Raw genomic sequence first — 19,673 nt, forward strand, 5'->3', positions numbered from 1 at the left:
CGCGATATTAAAGTGGACTCGAACTTATTTAGCATTTACGTACATACATACGAATATCGCCGCCTTTCTGTGTTAACCTCGTAACTTCACCTTTTTTCGAAATTGAGATTTTTAGTGAAAAACACTCCTGTTACGTAAAACAAAACATACAAAGTTCATAATGATTATAGAATTTTTTTCAGAGCGTTTCGATTTTTCTCGTATCTACATGTTCGAATTCAAAAACCTCGTATCTACCATAAGTAAATGTCAAATAAGTTATAACTTTTCATAGACGTTAAGTAACTCTAAACTTTTTATCGATTTACTGAAAATTATGATTTTTAGATGCTAAGTTAACACAGAAAGGGAACAATATATATTATAATTAATTTGTTGCGGCACAAAATAATAAAATGCCCGAAATTTTAAAATTTCAGAGGCCAAAATTAAATTTCAACTTTTTAAAAAGCAATTGGTCTCTAATATTTTTGTTTTAAGCTCGATTTCTTCCCACACCTGGATTTAAGCGTTATATGAAATATTTAGGAAACAGTCATGCAGCGTTGCCAGATTTTTTATGTTTTTTTTTCAAAAACTGTAAATATCCAAAGGAAAACTATAACCTCTGAACTAAATAGATGTTTTGGAAAACAATTTTTTTTTTTAATTTTTTTAATATAAATAACAATACATAACAAAAACTATCTGAAATAAAATAACATGAATAGTTTTAGTTATACTTAAGTTATAAACTGGAATAAGTTACACTTTATTTTGATGAAATTCAGTTTCGTTTTTTCGTAAATTGCTTTGTTAACTTTTTTAAAACATTTGATTCGTTAACTCAGCAATAGTGTAAGCAATAGGAAGCATTTTTTTTAAGGAATTTTTTTGTTCTTAAAATATCAGAGAGTGCTAATCTATTTCAAATTGATTTTGACAAATATTTTGGCGACTTAATGCAAAGGGCATCTGAAATATTGAAAATATTTATTTCAAAAGAGGAAACGCTGAGGGGCGATTGAGGCATCTTTTTGTCCCTGAAATTTACTACCAAAATACTCAATATTAGTGTCATCATTCTAGCCGATCCAAATTTATGTGACGTACTTCGCACTATTTATTCATCATCAACTGCCTGCAATTCTTCTTGCAGATTACATTTGTTAAACGACTATGAATGAAAGATATTTTAATCTATTCGTTCAAATCATAAATGCCGCAAAACTGTAATTTGTACTCTGAGGAACCTGAAAAACCTCTAGGCTTGCCTAAAACACTGTAATTGGCAGTTAAAGCGGTGAATCTGGCAACATTGTCGGCGTGACATGAATACCATTTTCAAGAATGAATCATAGTTTTTCATAAGACAGATGATATTTTTTTCAAGCAAATACGCCGAACATAAAAGGCGCCATTATCCTATTAAATTTGAAGTATTGTATGAAAACTTGAAAACTTGTACGGTATATATGTGTGCATACAGGTACATAGATTTCTTCCACTTTCGCCAGCAGTCATTCTTAAATTTCGACTTACAGCCGAAAATGTTCGGAATGTTTGTGTGACAAATTTGTAATCAACAACTACGCGATTCTTCGAAGAAATGCAAGATGCACTTTTTGTCTTGGAACATTCAACGGAATATGGTATGTTAAATTACGACTAGCAAACCAATCGGTTTTGTAAATAACTACTACAAACTGGTTTCAATCGAATTCCCATTTTTATCGATTTATTATCGATTTTTTAACCAAGTATTAACTGTCGCTTCATTAGCAACAACCACTTCCAGTATTTTAAATTCAAAATAGCTGAAGGAACTCTTCCCTAGGGATCCACTAAGTTCAGGAATACAGAAACTTCTCCAGATATCAGTTAAAGGTGAAAAATTTAGATTAAGAATTTTTCATGCTAAAATCATTCTAGTTGTATAAAATAAAGTTGAAGTACTATTAAACGACCTAAGTCTTACTCTATACTACTGATGTAAAAAAAAATAAATGAAAATCTCAAAATAAATGAAAGTGAAAAGGTCACTTAATAAAGCTTTAATTAAAAAAAAATGCTGTCAAAATGAAAACACACTGCATTACATGAGGTTGTGCATAAAGCCAACGAAGTTCGTCGTGAATAATTTTTTTTTGTAGCTGTTGAAAATAATAGTGCTTTCTTTTCTCGAAAAAAGTGTCCCCTTATTATAGCCGCATTAGGCCATACGCACTAAGAAAATTTCCCTATTTAATATTATAATTGAACAAGAAAATACCATACATATGTGTGTACAATAAAAGTATATTTTAGAAGTTGTTTACTAGTTTCAGCTTCCCTGAAAAAGCAAATCACCATAAAAATCCAATGGTCCAATGGGTACGACAAGTTGTAAGAAAAGTTATATTATAAAAGGTTGTTAAAGGTGCAAGTCATCTCCGAATGTGGGCTGTGGCCAATGAGGCATATAACCCGGCGTTAAGAAGCAACCACTGGATGTGATACTCTTATACGAGTAGTACTCTCCTCTAAGTTCTTAGATTTAGTTCATTCCCAACTTATGAAAAGGTAAAAGCGAAAGTGTAAAGATTTAATATTATTTGATCTCAACAAATTAATATTTTAAAAATAAATAGAGGCCGATTGTCCCAGCTGATAGTTGCGCTACTCATGTAATGTAATTTTTTATAATTATATTTCATTTAAAAAAATCCTCATAAGGAAAATTAAAAACTTTATTAACTTATCAAAAAAAAAAAATTATAATGCCTACATATGTATGTGCATAGATATAATTAGCTGTGCGCAATCCCAACAACAAAGCATCATATGTTCACATACATGCTTAGAATTAAACAAGAAAAACAAAAACAAATATTAAACAACAAAACAAAAAGTGCTAAATGAAGCCAAATTACTTAAATTTTTGGTAACGACAAATACTTATGTTCATACGTGTGGTAGGTATGTATGTATATATGTAGTACCAAACAAAAGCCCCGAAAGCTGTAAAAATGCTCGCAGCGAATATCTGGTTTTCATAGTGCAACTTTGGAACTATTGCTGCGCTCCTTAGCGGTCGGGTTGTTCTTCTCGATTTGCTTGAGTCTATTATTGCAGTTATCAAAATGTAAAGCCCAAAGAGAATGGAAAGTGGAGTGTCGCGACGTTTTGGCTTTGCTGCCACGTTGGCCGGCCACGTTGTCTGCACAAATACTGCATACATCGCTTGGTTGCAGGTACACACTGACGTACATACATATCTACAATATAAGTATGATAATATGTGCGTGTGTTTATATGCGCACATAAAATATGTGTATTAGTATACATATGTAAATACATACATATGTATATGTATACATATAGATATGTACGTTTGGCAGCACCTATTTGGTGCTAGCGACTTTTGTTGGGTCATTGCACTTTGGCAACACGCACTCAGCATATACAGTGCCAACACCTACAGCAACAAGGCTTATGCTGCAACGCTATAAAACCATTTTTACCATAAAGGTATCAATAAAGTAGTTGTGCAAGCCAATATTTTGATAAATTCGTACGCACGAACATATTGTAAGACTATGCATGGGTGTAGAGGGGAAAAGCAAAGGGGAAAGATAGTGAAAAAGTAAGAAAGTATAGCAAACGCAAGCTATTTTGTATTTTGTTGTATGCAAGGCAACTCGGCGCCGCTCGCTTGATGTCGAAGTCGGTTGCAAATGAAATGCAAACACTTCATTAATACTCGTAGATTGGCACCAGCAGGAAATGTATAATGGAGAAAAACAAAATTAACAAAAGTATCACAAACATAGTGTGCATAATATGCCTACGTACTTAATTAAATGATTGTGTGTGCATATGTACATAAGGGTGATCCGTTTTCTATATAATCACTAGCATTTCCCAGTGGGCTTCGCACCACCATACATAAAATGTTTTTTTTTTATATCGCAAGAAATTTTTCATATTAAATAAGTTTTCTTTATAGAACTCGTAAAATGTTTAAACAGTTGAATTAGTTGATTTTTTTCATTCAACATACTTTCTAAAGATGTCCCAATAGCCTTTTCTGTACTTTTTTAAAATTTGATTGCGGTGGTCACCTATATACAGGTAAGGTGAAAGAGCCGATAAAAACTTGTAATTAAACTTTGATTCTTTAATTTCCATTTCAATTTTTTACGCTAAATAAATTATGCTAAAATAAATAAAGTTAAAAATGTTTTTCCAGTTCCTTGAATGCTCCAGTTTTTATTATATTTTCGTCCAAAATTAATATTAACATAATACACTTACAACCACAACAGTACAACAGAAACGCTCATAAGCGGCTGTGTATTTGTTGTTGTTTTTCCCATACAGGCATTTCGTATGAGAGGAAACCATTACTCACATAAAATGTCATAACTCAGGAACGGCTGCACCGATTTCAATCAAACTTCACACAAACCACCTCCTCAAAAAGAACTCTACAATTTTTGTGTCAATCGGTTCGGCGGTTCTTGAGTTATAAGATTACCAAGGAAATGTAACTTCTTTTTATATATATAGATTACATTTATAATGCGCCCGATGAAAGAAATATCTTCCTTTAGTGCGGAATCTTTAAGCCCGATAAACTCGTACAGGGAACATGGCAACTGACATATAGACCAAAAATATCTCCGAACTCAGTTAAACTAGGGCACTAAAACTAGGCAAGAATTTATAAGTTATATATTATATATAGTCTTTTTAGTGCAAAATCATAAGTATTGGAAAAGAGGACGTGGCACCTCCCATATAAGCTGAAATTTCCAAATCGCTTTTCTCCGAAACCACAAAAGCTAAGATAATGAAATTTGATACAGTTACACAAATTGTCAATACCTGTATAATGGTGAAAATTGCTAGGTATTGGAAAAGGGGGCGTGCCATCTCCCACATAAACTGAAACCCTCATATAGCTTTTCGCAGGAACCGCTTTTGCAAGTTAGGTAAGGTTAGGTTGTAATGGTTGCCCATAGAGTGGGCCCACTTGGACGAAAGAAGTTTGGTTCATCCTTTGTGATACCATTATATATATATAATTGGCGCGTACACCCTTTTTGGGTGTTTGGCCGAGCTCCTCCTCCTATTTGTGATGTGCGTCTTGATGTTGTTCCACAAATGGAAGGACGTACAGTTTCAAGCCGAGTCCGAGCAGCAGATATTTTTATGAGGAGCTTTTTCATGGCAGAAATATACGCGGAGGTTTGCCACTGCCTGCCGAGGTGCGACCGCTATTAGAAAAATGTTTTTCTTAATTTTGGTGTTTCACCGAGATTCGAACCAACGTTCTCTCTGTGAATTCCGAATGTTAGTCACGCATTAACCCATTCGGCTACGGCGGCCGCCGATTTGTGATACCATTGCAAGGGGGAAAAGGAGGTGAAGGAAAAAACGATAGGACGAAAAGGAGATGGGTGGGGAGGGTTGAGTATTTGTGAACTATGCAAGTTAACAAAAATATATTTTGAAGCAAAAAAATAAAATAATAAGAATCAAATTAACTGTGGTGTTTTAGAAATTTTACCATCATGTTACATCGGTTTGAATGGCTTCAATCTATTCATGACCCTTCAATGCAAAAAAATAATTTAATTTTTGGTCAGAAATTCACTCTCTTCTCCCCAATTGATAAAAAGCACCGGACAAAATGCGATACACAAGTATCTGAGAAGCCTCCAATTCCATTTCACAGATGATTTTTTATAATTTTTAATGAAATCACTTTGAGTATGGGATAAGCAATCATCAATCAATAATTAAAGCATATGCTGATACCATTTTTGGTGCATTTGGAGGATGGCTAACAATGACGATGCAATCCAAATGTCATTCTTATTCCACAATATGGCCGTGCTGAGCCAATATGTACAATCCAAAAATATTTCAAAATGTTTTAAAATTTTCAATACGCATTGTTCTGATAACCTTTAAAATGCCAAGTTAAACACCTTTAATAGCCTAACCCGTTTGATTACGAAAAGTTTAATGTCGAAAGTCTTTCGGCATTTGTCTTTCTAAATAATTTATGCAACTTGAGTTATTAGAATTATTTAAAATTTGGCCTCAAATCATTAGGCATTCCTTCATATTCCATACTCAGTGGCAGTAGAAGCAGTATTTCTATTCATCGAAAATACGTCTCACCATCTTTTTGTCTCAAATATAGCACACGAGCGCCTGCAATCTCCAATAATAATAATAATTAATATCATTCCAAAGCCAGGCATAAAAATGAGTTTCTACTGCATTTTTTATGTTTAATCTAAATCTTTTTTTGCCATAAATTTGTACTTTTCACAACTCGTCTCTCAGAAACATTTCAAATGGAATGAAAATAACAACGCACAAATTGAAAAGCTAAAATAAATTTAAAATACATTAAAAGTTCAAATTCATCAGTTTTAAACCGACTCCGAACTGCAAATGATTCTTATAAAGAACTTTTTCATGGCAGAAATACACGCGGAGACACCGCTATTGGAAAAAACTTTTTCATTTTGCTGTTTCATGCACGGAGATTCGAACCTACGCTCTCCCTGATAGTAGTCACGCACCAATCTATTCGGCTACGGCGGCCTATGCTATTTAGTAAGGTATAGTAAAATATTGGGTTTTCTAATATTTCTGATTAAAATGGAAATTAATTCACTCATATACGGACAACCCTAATTATTATATATATATATATATACATATATATATATATATATATATATATGCATGTATGCACTATTTTAAGCGCATGTACGAGTGCGCAAACTGTACGAAAGCAACGTTTGCAAAGCGAAAGTAATGAAACTCGAAATCCTCCAAAAATTAACCAAGTGTACATTACACATAGGGGAAGGTGTGTGGGCGAAGGAAATTATTCAACTTCATACACACATACATACGCATATACAACCAATGATTGTGTCGTTCGGTAAAAGTGCAGCAGCTGCACACAAAGCGCGAGTATGCATAATGTTTGCGGTTGCAACAATTGTTGCTATTGCTATTTCTGGCTCTGTCTACCATTTGCGCTGTTCCACTGCTGCACCAACCGTGTAGCAAATAACAAAATGGCGCACTGCGACACTATTCGCGTTGCTTGCCACTTTGATATGCATATAAATATAAGTGCATTACCTACATATGTACATATGTATGTATGTGCATATGTAGTTGAAATGTAGTCGACAGTACGAAATACGGGGAAAGTGTAAATTTTGTGAAATACTCAATCAAATTCTTCATATTTATTTATGTCTGATTTATACAACATAAACCCATTTTTTTACTATTTTAATTGTAGTATATACATATTTCGCTTAACGTAGGTAAATCTAAATGAAAAAAATTTGAGAAAAAGTTAAATTCAGCTGCAGTTCTACTTATCGTAGCATTAGCACTAAAAGCTTCATAATTTCGGAAATTATCGACATGGAACATTCAAATTTGTTCGGGGAAGAAGGAAAGTTCAATGAAACTGAAACCAAATAAAAAAAATAACGAAACTTACAAGACAGCTCTCCTATCTGTTATTGTTAAAGGACGGAATCGGATCAGAAAAATTAAAAGAACGCAGTGAGAGATCTTGTGGGCTATTTCCAACATATTCAAGTTTGGTACGAAACTAAAGCAGAATGCTGGAAGCTAGAATTTTATAAGTATAAATGAAAAAGGAGCTAACTGAGAAGAATGGCGTCGAACACATGCAAGCACAACTAATGGAAGGGCAGTAATGTAATTTAAATGCGTAGTGAAACTCAATTTATTATCAAAACACACTCCTAAGGTTTCGAAATCATAAAAGAAGTAGTTACTTTGTGACACTTTTTGTTATTAAAAGATTGTCGGTTCCTAATATGTACATCAATTACAAAACTATTTAGTTGATTTCAAATTGAAGCATCGATGAGTCACAGAAACCTATTATTTCAGAATAAATTTTAAGATCATCGACATATAGAAAAAATTAGACGTGGAAAAGCAAGAAGAAATGTCATTAATAAATAAGATGAACATAGCTTCATTATGTTGTAGGAAAAACATTTATTTATTTGCATACATATATTGATATTATGTAGGTATGCATCAGTACATAGCAGTCAAACATTAAAAATGCCAAAATGCATCCTTTTATTTCCTCTATCACTCTATCTAAACAAAAAATACGAATAAGAGTAATTTTGCATTCGAATTTTCACTAGCTAAAACACGAAATAATGCACTTTATAAAATTTAATCATATTTCTATTTGTTCAGCGGTTGGGTTTGCTTGAATGCCTCGTTATCGCCAGGCTTTCTTCAATATTTCCCATAAATGATACCATAGTTTAAATAACAGCAAAGTGCATTGAACTGTTTTTCGGCATTGCCCTCACTCTTCGCTCCACTACTGTGTTTCGCATCGCAACTTTGTTGTTTTAGTTGCATTAAAAACAAAACTGAAAAAACTACATGCATTCTAATCTTATCAGCAGCAAAAAGTAGATATTTACTTGTATTTAGGTACTTCAGTGCACATTTTTTATGATTCTTTATATGGAAAAGCAACTAAATTCAAAAATATATACGAGTATGTGTTTACTTTTCATTATTTGTGACATTTACTACAGTATAAATATCAACACAGACGTATACATACATATGTACATGCACAGACATGCATGCACATTCGCACGTACAGTTATTTGTGAAAACCCCTCCATTTTTTCATAAGTCATTGACTACTGCTCCCACTTCTATTGTAGTTCGTACATTTTCTTACAGTTGGAACTTCTTATCAGAAGTGTGGAAATTTGACGATAATCACATAGCGTTTTTGTCTTTTCCCCGTTTTCAAAAGATTGATAAAGATTTTTTAATTATTAAAAGTTGTGTAAAATTGTAGAATCTGTAAAATCGAAAGAAACTTTCTGAGGAAATTAATATTTTTTATTATTGCAAAACTCTTTATAAATGCAACTCAAAATGCATACAACGATATCTTTGTGCATAAACGTTAGCTCTATATATACAAGCTTGAATCCTACTGAAGGGCAAAGCCTATGGGATACCACAGAAAAACATCGCGGAACACACCACAATCCGTAGAGGAAACATGATTTAAACCTTGATTGCGTAAGGTTGTATACGCCACATTTTATTTAAGTTGTATTTAATATAAGAGATATCGGTTGCAGAAGAGTTGGAGATTAAACTCGTCCATGAAATGGGATTAAACTCTTTGAATGCTCTATAAATGGCAGCATTAGCAACATAATTAGTTCTGACTACTTTCGGTGAAAAAATGTCATAATTCCTTAGACTCCTATGCAAGATATTAAAATAAATGCGTTCTAGTGAGAACGGAGAACCAATAGCTTCGCGTGTGATACGGAAAACAAAATTAAGCGAGAGTAAAGTACTTTTATTGTGTAATCATTTCAGGTTATTGAGCATGCATCTGGCACTGTAAGAGGGAATAGGAACGTTAAAACGCACTGAACGTAGAGCAATACCTCAAAAAACCTTTCTGGATTCTTTTAAATCTATTGATGTTACATAGATCTCTAAAAGAGACTGCGTATTAGAACTGCAATCGCACAAGTGAGGAAAGTTTTAGTTGAAAGTGTGAAGTGAAATCTGAGCTGAACAGGCGATGAAAGCCAGCATTGAATAAGATTTTACAATGGTATAATTGAGTTAAGTAGTAGTTAGTAGTTAATTGAGTCAAATACCACACCTAGATTAGAAATTTCACCACTACTGGTTAATCTAGAAGCACCTAAATGATAGGAAATGGAGGTAAGGGAACGGGATTTGGAGCAGGCGATTTGACAACACTTGTTCGTAATGAAATTTAGTTTATTTTTACTACACCAAATAAACAAGCACTATTATCTGTAAATTGTGTGAAGGAAAACAGGTGCAAACCTATAATGAAAGTCTAAGAAGAAGAAGAAGAAAGTAAAGTGAAGAAGTAAACAAGTTATCAATATCTGATTGCCGATTGAATGAGACTGAGTGACTTCTGACCAAATTCATAAATAAATAAATGTATATATATATATACATATATATGTATAATATAGACATAAAATTATATATATAATATATACATATATATGTATATAAAATGAGCGTGGCTTTTCTCCGATCTCAATTATATAGAGTTTTCCAATAACAGGTGTTATTGGTGAATGGATTGCACTATCGAGGGATGATTAACGATTTTTTATGGCCGGAATTGTATGGTATTGATCTGGACAACGTTTATTTTCAACAAGACGGCGCTACGTGCCACACAAGCAACGAAACCATAGATCTTCTAGGGGAAAAGTTTCCGGACCCTGTTATCTCTCGAAGAGGTGATCACAATTGGCCACCGAGATCTTGTAACTTTTTTCTTTGGGGCCACGTGAAAGAGAAGATCTACGTCAACAGCCCACGGTCGATTCAAGACCTCAAAGATGGAATTCGGGAGGCTATCGAGGACATAGGGCAGCCACTTTGCAATTCGGTTATGGAAAATTTCATGAAAAGGATATTGTCCTGTAAGCGTGGTCGTGGTGGTCATTTGCCTGGTGTTATTTTCCACTATTAACGGCATTCCTTCCTCTTTATAATGAAATAAACATCCGATCATATACAGGGTGGGCCATATAGCGTTTGCTTTTTGAACCACCTATTTTTTTGAGAATGGTAACACAAATGACATGTCAAATGTGTTCATAATTTACTTAAAAGTTTGACATTTACGAAATGGGAGGCTATACGCTTGAACAAAATTGGGAAATATTGAAAACCTATTTTCAAAGTGGTGAGTCTTCTTCTTCTTTTCTGATTTTTACATCGGTGGCTACGTCAATAAGCAAAATTGTCAGATTTGGGGCTCAGAAAATCCACACGTTACTGTAGAGAAGCAAATGCATCCACAACGAGTCACTGTTTAGTGCGGTTTTTGGTCTGGGGCATCATCGGGCCATTTTTTTCGAAAATGAGCGAGGAGCCGCGGTTATAGTAAATGGCGAGCGTTACCGTGACATGCTGAACGAGTTGTTTCCAAAAATTGAAGAGGATGACATGGACGACATTTGGTTTCAACAGGACGGTGCAACCTGTCACACTGCCAAAGTTACACTCGAACTTTTGGCTACCGTTTTTGAAAACCGAATAATCAGCCGAAATTCCGATATCAATTGGCCGCCTCGGAGCTGTGAGTTAGGCCCGTTGGACTATTTTTTGTGGGGAGAGACGATTGATGCTTTAAAACACGAAATCGAAGTTGCTATTCATGAAATTGGAGCCCAAACAATTGAAAATGTGCTTAAAAATTGGGTTGATCGAATGGCCTACTGTAAAGCCAGTCGTGGCAGTCATTTCAACGATATTATTTTTCATTCATAAATGACAATGTTCAATCTTCAAAACAAAAAAAAAAGTTTGAAAAAATATTGATTAGTTTTTTTTTTATAGCCGATTCAAAAAGCAAATTTTACATGGCCCACCCTATACTTATATATGTCTATAGCTGTGCTCCAATGGTAAATGATCGAGATCCAGATCAAAATCTTGCACGCAAATGCAACAACAACTATGTGATCCTGATAGACGTCTGGTTCAATGTATGAACCGAGCTGTTCGGTTTGCTTTCTGTCGTTCGCAGCACTGCTTTTTATGATTGGTAGCACTGTCAAATGAAGGTTTACTTAAACGTGAAGTTACATATTTACACTACACATAAAAGATATGTGAACAAAGTTATAGTACACTTGTGTATAAATAAACAGAACTATAAACAAACCTATTTAATAAGGCATTAGAATTTAATTACTTTAGAATATGCATCAAAAATTATATTGTTTTCAACAACTCAGCGTGCTACTATACAAGTAGGAGCATACATACATACATGCATAAAAACATACATACATACATACAAACATACATATGTATGTATATGCACAAGTATATTTTCCACCAACATCTAAAGGACTCCTTCACTCCTCAGTTTCCCGCTGATTTACGGCTTTTCTAATCTATGTGTCACTGCCCTCCTTTCTCTAACAAATCTCGTTCGAAAAACCAGAAAGCAATAATGACTTTTTGACTTTTCATGGGTAGATAATCCCCTACCTTAGCACACTAAGAAGTTTTGCAAAAACAACAAAACAAATGCAAAACCATAATCCGATATTTAAAGTCATTAAGGAGACTTGCATAAGCCAACAATGCAAAACCACATAATCCTCCTACTCACTCATGACGGGCACTCCTACGATCTCGCTTCGGCACCCAGGCTACCTGTGTGCGAAAATTGTATGCAAATGACATCTTATTGCCTTTGTGTCCTTTGTTCTTTGTGCGAAAATGAAGACGTTTCGAAGTGAATCGGACAAATCACGGCCGTAGAAATACGATGTAGAATACCTTTTGATTGATGTATTGAAGCGTTCTTTGTAAGCATACACAAGTGCACATACATATTTACGTAGCCAGCTACATACATAAACATATGTATGTATGCTAATAGCGTTCATGATTGGAAAGATCAGACTTATTTTGATTATTTGTATGTATTTATTGTGTATAATACATACGGGATTAAAAACATGGGCACTGAACTTTTTGCAATCAGCACTCGTATTTGTCTTCATGTGGCAAAAATCACAAAGGCATATTCCAGCGTTATTTCATCGCCATTCTGGCTACAAATACTGGTATATATGCATTTCATTTTGCTTGTAACAACATTCGCAAATCAAATTGCTAAATATTTGTATAGTTCCATTGTCGCTTGATGACTTTACTTTGGCTATTATTTGCATTTTAAATACTTATGTATGTAAGCTTTGTGGAATTCTTATCTGGATTCGGAAAATATTTATGCACGCCATGAGCAGATTCGATTTTAGCTCTATTGCAGTTTCAAGATAAGTAGGAAATATAAATAAAATTTTTAAGTATGCACAGGCACGCAAATTATTATTCCATACAATGACGGCTCATTTTCGTACTTGTAGATATTTTATTTTTTATTTATTAATTTTAATGAATTTGAGAAAGGGATGAAAATAATGCGAAGTGCATATTGGTAAATCTAGAATTTTTCGTTTCTTCAAGCTGCTTTCAGCCAAAACCATGTACGAAGATAGGAGCTAAATGAAAATTAAGTTTCCCGTTTAAATTAAAAAAAAGTAAATTAAGCGCCCTGGGCGGAATTCCCTTTCCATTTCATTTTCTAGTCTAAGAGCAAAACCACACTGAATTTGATTATTTCACTTCTCACAACACTTATGTACGTTGATTTTTTAGTGAGTATGAATATTGTGAGCGAAAACTGGTCCAAAGGAAAGTTCCTAAAAAAAAACAGTAACAAGACTCCGACAATAGTTTCTGGCTCAATTTGTTTGTTTCAATTTTGCTTTTGAATAACTCGTTTACTAAATAAAAAATGGTTTTGAGTGATGGAAAATTTATTTTACAGCCTTGCAGCTGTCTAATTCAAGTGTATAATTGATGTACGAGGCCATTTGCAAAAATTATAAATCTTCCGATGGGGTGATTAACATTTCAATTTTCTAAAAAAATATTAAAAAAAAAAACTTTAACTATTTTTTCAGTTTGATTACACATTCATAGAACATTTTTACCAATTACGCTCAAGAATTTAGCCTTTACGAAAATTTGTCTTATTCAATTAAGGGGTTACATGGGTTTCGTGTCTTCAAAAAATCGAGTTTTTTTAGCTTATTAATTTCTACAACATCTCAAGAATATTATCCTTTTTCAAGTCGATCCGAATAATAGTTTCGGAGATACAGCCTTCGGAATGAGTGCGCTCCAAGCCACTTTTATTGTTACTCAAAACTTTAAACGCGTTTTTCTCGGAACTGTGTTCTCAAAGTCGGTTGTCAAATGTTCTCGAAAACTACTCAACCGATCTTGATGAAATTTTACACAGGTGTTCGAAATAGAATTTACTCGTGCTTGAACGAAGGATTTTGTTTTTTTTTTTCAATTACAACTATTTAAAAAATACAAAATGTCAAGCAAGTTTGACAGAAATTTTCATTTATTTGCAAAAACGTCTGCCAAAATTCCAATTTTTACTTTTTTTTCTTTCCTTCATTCAAGCACGAGTTTATGGTCTTAAATAAAGCCCTTATTTTTGTTTTTTCATTTTTTATGAGCCTGCAGGGAGTTATACTGACAACGCTGACGCACCTTTTTTTCGAGGGGTCACCGGAAATGACGTCACAATGGAGGAGTTATAATTTTTTTTTTTTAAATTTTAGAAATTATTCCTTAAATATGTATCTATAAGACAGAAAAAAGTTCGAATTAAATAAATAATTTTTTACATAGAAAAAAAAATATTGAAAGTAGGCCTTTTTTTACCCGACGAAACCCATATAACCCTTTAATATATCGCACCCTAAATACAAAAGGGTCACAACTCAAAATACTAAGTTTTTCAGGAGAGACGAAAAACGTTTTATGTAAAAATTATTGTTATATTTAAAGAAAATATTGTTCCATCATGAAAATATACAACATTGAAGAAGGTTCTACTATATTTTTTTCAATTTTATATTATGTTTGCGAAAATAAAACAAAATTTTGATTTATGACTCTTTAACTGAAATTTTTTCGATTAGCTAGTGATATTATCTTAAGTTCTGCCTTTTTAACTGATAAAATGTTTTAATTTTATAAGTTTCCTAACCTAATTGAACTCACTTTTCACAACTAAAGAGGCACAATGCAAAATAATATACCACGAAATTTATCACTTTTTACAGTTATAGAGGCAGAACTCAAAATAAAACTCTTTATGTGTAATAAAAGTAATCAGCTGTTCTTGAGCCCATTAACGCAACTAAAAATAATTCTCTTTAGTTGATCGTGCAAAAGCAACACACTTGGCATAAAAATAGACATAACTGTATTTTTCCAGTTAAAGAAGATAGTTATGTGAACGAAATATTTGCAGCAGCTAGAAATGTGTAGTCTGAATTAATTTATGCAAAAAACTCAGTTTTGGAAAATTTTGAGTTGTGACCCTTTTGTATTTAGGGTGCGATATATATAGAGTAAATAAGCATATCGCGGTTTTTCGGAAACCAAAGATAGCAACACGAATACTATATCTTCTTGAATCTAAGAACTCTAAGCACATTCCAATATACAAAATATTTATTTTGCTTCTCTCACTGAATTCTATTCTAAATTATGAGCACTATTTATCAATACATAGAAAAACCTTGTGCTTTGTTGATTCCAGTCGTTATGCCCAGATGCAAATGTACAAAAATTAGTGTGTCTATAAAAATAATGAACCGTCCGCTTCGGTTCCTGCAAACCTTTATGAAATATTCCACTTAGGTCCTTTTCCATTGTTCCTTTAATAAGTTGGCAGAGTGCGACAAAAACTTAACGATCGTGGTTTGCCAGACGCTTCGCAAAAATTTGCACTAACTCACCATTAACCCTTTCAATTGTTTCAACCACACAAAAAAACATAAACATGAAACCCTAAGCGTTGGCGAAGTTACCTGAATTTTCACGTTGTCTTAGTTTTCTTCAGTTCAGCTGAATTTTTCCCAAGGACGTTTCTATTTTGCTTTTCCTTTACGCATTTAACTAAAAATTTACACTTTTCATGCTGAATTTTTTTAGGTTCAAAACATTGCCAATTCATAGGGTTGTGAATCTTTGTACTTTTATGAGCTCAAAATATGTTTGCATGAAGCGATAATTTTCAAGAAAAAATACTACACTGACATGGATCGATGAGTGTAGTGAGACTGGACTGCAAAGGGTTAAGCTGAAAAAGAATGCAAATGAAAACTGTGTATGTATGCTTGTGTGTATGCGTGCAGGCATAATGTCAGGCCTGTTGCAAATGCATATCACACACATGCATATGAGCATATGATTACAAAAACCAATTTAGTTGCACACACTTATTACACACACTCATGCATTCATGCATGCATACAGCATATGTTGCCAAATTTATTTGTAAAACTCTAACTTTCAGTTTTCTTTTTGAGATCTGCTATCCATTTTTAGAAGTACAGAATGCCGCCGAAACCCCGCTTGCGCACACGATGCACATATGCGAATGAATGCATATACAAACATGTGCACATTAGGATGGCTCAAAACAAAAAAAAAATTATCTTGATGCTACTCTCTAAATTTTATCTATGGCCAAAAAATGTCGACAATTATTTGTAGTTGTTTTTTTTTTTTCAATTACTATTTCCTATTGCATTCCTATGAGTAAACTGCATTTTTTTATAAATCTGCTATAAAATATTTAGGGCCCACCTTAATATGCGCACTACCACATACATATGTACATAAGTACGTACTCCATGCAGCACAAATGGTGAATTTTACATTAAAACCTAAAATTTTATTGCACATAGTTTTCTTCGCATTGACCTCTGCTTGTATATACCATACACACATATTTATATACTTGTCTTACCAGCTGACGTTGGAACATACGAATTCTGAGCAACGAAACCGGCTTAAATTTGTGGCATGATGAATTGATATGTCAGTGAAACTAATGCTGCTCGAAAAGCAAAGCCTTTAATGGACTTTGCGAGACGCCTAGAAATGCAGAAGTTCTTAGATACGAGTAATAAAAAAATATACTAACAATGAAGTGGAAGTGCAATAAATTTACACACATACATACATAAGTCAATACTTATGTATGAGTCCAAAGCAAAAGATATTCGAATGGTGAAATTGTGTGGTTTATTTTTTTTAACTTTATATATTTTTTGCATTTTATGTGGTTTAGATATTCGCCAAAACTTATTGCGAATTTCGTTATCCATTTATCCATTTCGTTAGACATTTTTGAATCCGAATTCAGTTTACTAGTTGGAATAAAATTGAAAACCTCAAAGGCTGCATTATGTAGGTTTCTGAAAGTACCTCCCCCTTACCATCGCTTTCATTCGCTTTCTTTGTTTCTCTCTCGTGCGGTGGCCTAAAGCGATACGCATTTTCGCGAAAGTCGGTTCTACGTTACCGCAACGACCCGAATGCATATCCGACCAAGGACTCTTGCTGGACACCATTACCTGTTTTTTATGTTGCTATAACAACAACAATTCATCATTAATTACTAACCTAATTTCGTCAAAGTCACTAGCATCGAACTCTTAGCCAATTCTGACTAGATTTGGCATTCTATGCTCCCTCTACCCTTCTTTGTTGGAAATGGAAATAATGAAAATGCCAATGCAATAATCTTTTGCTGTGAATCGAATGCTTCAAGAGAAAAATACAGCGTGGAAGAAAGGCAAAGCAATCATAAATATATAATTATAATATGCGTACATCTATATGTCATATGTACATTCAAGTGGCTGTGTGCGTTCCTGAATGTATGAATGTTACGCCGGTTATACCACGATTCATATGCTCATACCATCATTGGTAAAAGAAGAGAAATCAATTTCTTAATCCAATAACAACAATAATTTATTCTTTTGTATTAAACTCGGAGAGAATCAATTTTTGATTGGACTTTCTGAATTTAGAATTAGCAGCATTGATACACGCCTGAAAAGGCATATGTATATGTTTAGGTACGAGTATATACTCACACACTCACACACTTTCGTATAACAGCTTTGTATAAATTAAAAGGTGCCAGTACATGGATTCCTATCTGAAAACAACAGGTAAAATATTGCATAAATATCGAATATGGACCGTTAAATTAACGGCTACCCTCAGCATACAATGTAATACATTTTCTTAATGCAAATTTGCATAAAAACCGCTCTTCCCGAAAGTTGGTTTATGTAAATTTCCCTTCAACCCATTTCCTCTGCCCTTTCTCCGTTTTGCAATGTCACAACTCAAACATACATATACATATGTAGATATACAATGCATATATCCCTATATGCAGAATATTGTCAGAGTGGGTTTTCACTTATGGGCAATGGTAATTTTCTTTCTAACAGTAAGCAAAAAATCAGCACGACCTGAAGAAAGTGGTATATAGCAAAATACTATCACGTATATATATATATATGTATATATTTATATGGTGCGTACACCCTTTTTGGGTGTTTGGCCGAGCTCCTCCTCCTATTTATGGTGTGCGTCTTGATCTTGTTCCACAAATGGAGGGACCTAGAGTTTTAAGCCGACTCCGAACGGCAGATATTTTTATGAGCAGCTTTTTCATGGCAGAAATACACACGGAGGTTTGCCACTGCCTGCCGAGCGGCGACCGCTATTAGAAAAAACTTTTTCATTTGGTCTTTCACCGAGATTCGAACCTACGTTCTCTCTCTGAATTCCAAATGGTAGTCACGCACCAACCGGTTCGGCTACGACGGCCGCCGTTTACCTTCCTCTAAATAAATATGTACATATACACATATGTACATACATATGTATATATATCAAAATTCAAGTACTAGAATCAAACATTTTTTCACTTTGCAAAATCACAGTTTTCGTTTCAATTTCATTTTCAGCCATAGGCTATCCAATTTAAAGAAGTTAAAAGGTATAGGCGTTGTAAATGCTCACAAGCAAGCATTTAAACATATTATTCCCATACATATATATGTATGTATGCATTTTCAAACATAGAAACATACACAAGAACACATATACATACATGCATTTAACTCAGTTCATGCAGCGCCGAACGCGAATGTGAAAAACGCGATGGCGATCGCAAACATCTCTTTTTCGTACACACACGTACCCTTTGAAGCCGCTAAAAAGTGCATATAACACAATAAGAAATAATAATAATTTAACAACAACAATACAAGTGCAGCGGCAGCAACTCGAAACTCATATGTGGCCATGTGACGATCGTCTACTCGCACAAGTCGCGAACTCGCTCATTCGCTCACTCTGTTCGTATGCATTCCGATGGCATCGTAGCAATGTACAAAATAAAAAACAAATCAACCTTTCTGTGCATTTTTTCATATTCCTATATTTCTTGTTGTTGCTACTTTTCTTTTGCCAATGCCAACGATCGCTGTCGCTGGTATTGAGTATAGCGGCGCACGCATTTTTCCACTCTCTCACACTCACGTGCAAATGTGCAGCGTCTCTGAACACAAGTGTCAATGCATTGCAGTGTGCAATAAAACGTTTAAACTGTTATATCGTGCACGCATGTTGGTGAGGGGAAAGGAATATTGGCAAATGATATAGCTATGGTTGTGTTGAAGAGCACGATTAAAGCAGTATGCGAGCGATAAGGGGAAAGTCTGTGCAATGCACTGCGCTGCAGAAAATTGATGAGGAGAGTAGGCAATAATAAATATGTTGCTTTTGCTGCAACTACTGTTGTTGCTTTATAACAGTATAGTAGCATAAAATTTCCCCTCTTCATACTGCGCACGCAAAAAATTGTGTGCTCCTCTCAATCCTTGCATTCATATCGTCCAAGGGCCACCTCCACCAACACACACAAGTGGCACACATTCATGCAAAGAGTTTATTAGCCCTTAAAGTGTGCGTGTGCGAGCGTGGGTCAGTGAGTTTTTCGTTTTGTGTTGCCGTTTAATTTCGAATAATGCCTGAGTTTTCTTCCATTTCTCCTGCAGTGTTGCGAGTGTGATGTTTTTTATGGCCTGCTTCTCGAAGGGGCAATGCTGAGGCGCCGCATTTCTGAAATAATA

General features: G+C 34.2%; 1 protein-coding gene across 1 annotated transcript in view; it reads left to right on the forward strand.

The window, feature by feature from the left end:
• Positions 1-1,556: 1,556 nt before the first annotated feature.
• The window catches only part of LOC129245558 (uncharacterized), a 38,483-nt gene continuing 20,366 nt past the window's right edge, over positions 1,557-19,673 (forward strand). The window contains exon 1 of the mRNA XM_054883775.1: positions 1,557-1,631. The gene's annotated coding sequence lies outside the window, so the exon portion shown is untranslated. The remainder of the gene's footprint in view (positions 1,632-19,673) is intronic.

Source organism: Anastrepha obliqua, chromosome 4 (assembly GCF_027943255.1).
Source record: "Anastrepha obliqua isolate idAnaObli1 chromosome 4, idAnaObli1_1.0, whole genome shotgun sequence".
Lineage (NCBI taxonomy): Eukaryota > Metazoa > Arthropoda > Insecta > Diptera > Tephritidae > Anastrepha > Anastrepha obliqua.